This window comes from Gavialis gangeticus, unplaced genomic scaffold (assembly GCF_001723915.1).
Source record: "Gavialis gangeticus isolate Ggan-Ray unplaced genomic scaffold, GavGan_comp1, whole genome shotgun sequence".
In the NCBI taxonomy this organism is placed as follows: Eukaryota; Metazoa; Chordata; order Crocodylia; family Gavialidae; genus Gavialis; species Gavialis gangeticus.
In genome coordinates, this window is record NW_017729030.1 from 44,331,433 (window position 1) to 44,333,965 (window position 2,533).

The window sequence follows — 2,533 nt, forward strand, 5'->3', positions numbered from 1 at the left end:
GTTAGGGCGGCTAGGAGCTGGAACCAACTTCCAAGGGAAGTGGTGCTGGCCCCTACCCTGGGGGTCTTTAAGAAGAGGCTGGATGCCTACCTGGCTGGACTCGTTTGAGTCCCATTTCTCTTTTTGGGGTTTTTTGTTGTTCTCCCGCCCTGGCGGGGGGTCGGGCTAGAAGATCTACTAGGTCCCTTCCGACCCTTAATCTATGAATCTGTGAATCTATGATTTCCTACTTACTATGCTAGGCAGCCAGAACACATATTGTATTTATTTCTTTTATGATTTTAGCAGTATCCAATCACCTATTTTACCTATTGCAATTCATTTATTAAAATCTTCTAATTATATTTACTACTTTTGCATTCGTTATATGATTTTTATCAGTTTCTATTATTAAATGAAAAAATCACTAGTGTTGGCATTCTGAACCTAACATTCATACAAGGTTTTTCTTCAGTCCCTGAAACTCCATCTCTTCCACTCAAACACTACACAGATGCAGTATTTTTATGACCCTTATATAATCTGAATTCTACCAGCTACTTACTGCTGCCCCATTGAACTTAAATACATACATTTTAATTCAACTGCTGGTGTAAACTGCATCTCCTTGTTGCTTCTGCGATTTCCTTTCAAAGACACCATTTAAAGATGTTTACATCAGACAGTTTGAAGGGCTGTTCCTCAAAAACAGGATTAAACACTTGTGAATTCAGGAACCAAACTCAAATCTCAAATGAAATTTCAAGTCAATGTCTTTTCTGTCCAGAAGGTGCCAAAAATAGCCATCTCCACTGTGCAAAAATCCAGAATCCTGTTTTCCTCCCACAGTGCCAAAAGCCCCAGCTTTATAGACAAAACGATCAGTTGTATATGAGATTCCTAGGGCCCTAGCTTTTGTTGAAGCTCTACTGATATACATAGAAGGTTTGAGTAGATATGATATAGAATGTCAAGAGCAGTGATATTCAACCAGGCACCCTGGGGTGCAGTGAGATCCTTTTTAAGGGTGTTGTGGGGTGCTCCTCAATATTTTTACTGTTAGGTATCCAAGTGCCTAAACACAATTCACATGATAAACCCAGAGACTTTAAATAGAAATCGATAGTGTTAAAAACATTTTGACCTAATGTGGTCTTCCTGAGTTCTTTGGTACAGAAGAATTGTTCTGTTATTTTTACATACTGAAAATGAGTGAAAGTAAAGAGACAGAATTTTATGAGGGATACTCTAAGTCTACAAAGGCTGAGAACCTGTGGGCCAGAGGGAAATAAATGAAATATCCAAGGATTCTTAATTTTAATGGGCTTGTACAGAGGGGTTTTGTGGTAAGACAAGAAACTACTGAAATTTCCCTAGTAATTGAGGAATTTCACAATACATTGAAACTATTGCAAAAAGAATGAACTCTTAACTTATGAGAGTGAGTCCATATTTCTTCTTATTTACTGGTATACAGCTACAATTATATGAACTAAAGATATGTGTGCATTACAATACAACTACTTGGTATCTTAATTTCATAGGCGTATGAACTGAGTATCATTGTTACCTTAATTATGTGATATAGTTCAGGATTAGGATGCTGTCTATTTTCTTCCTTCAGGCTGTGTTTAGAATGATTTAGAGACATTAAAGTGAAACATATGGAGAAAATATTTTCTTGTGTTTGCTTTAAGAAATGTCACTTCTATTTACCGTTTCATATTAAAATGTATTTAATAAGTCATCACTTATACATGCCCAAGAAATCAAGGCTTTGAAGTACCTCTAATCCTGGGTTTTTTGTTTTTTTTCCCTCCTAGAATTTAGTCTTCCTTAACAAGAAAAATAGTTATTTTACAATTAGACTGGTGTTTCTGTTCTGTTTTACCAACTATCAATTCATATGTTTAACAATGCCTTATTCTGGAAAGGAAGAGTCAATAAGAATGACAATGTTTTTCAAAGAACTTAAAATGAAAGAATAATTATATGAGGATACAGTCAATATAAAAAAATAAGAGTGATCAAAAGTAGAGAATGAGCATATTCTACTATGCTCATTAATGCATTTTGTTCTTCAAGGAATCCAAATGAAGAGAGTAGCATTCCTAACAGAATAAGCTGATATTCATGAATAATAGATGCTGAAGTGGGCTCTGGGACAATATGAGCAATAACAGACACTTACAAAAAATGGCACTACTGAGAACTATATACCATCTTATAAGAGTGCAATTTAAATGACTGATGGCCAGTTCTTGATAGTAAATTATCAATCAGTACTTCTTCATCAGTCATTCAAGCTTTAGGATACTTTCAATGGTCTCAGCGTTTTCCAGGTTATATGTGTATCACTTATTCAGATCCTGTGAGGAAAGAACACAGTCATTTCATGTACCCCATGGTATACTTGAGAGGGAGGAGGCCACACATATTTCTTATTTCAAGTATGCCTGCATACAGAGAACCAAAATTAGGCTGTAGACTACAGAAACACAATGGAAAGAGCTAGGAGCGTTAGTAGTCGTATGGCTTCAGCGGGTTTAGGTCT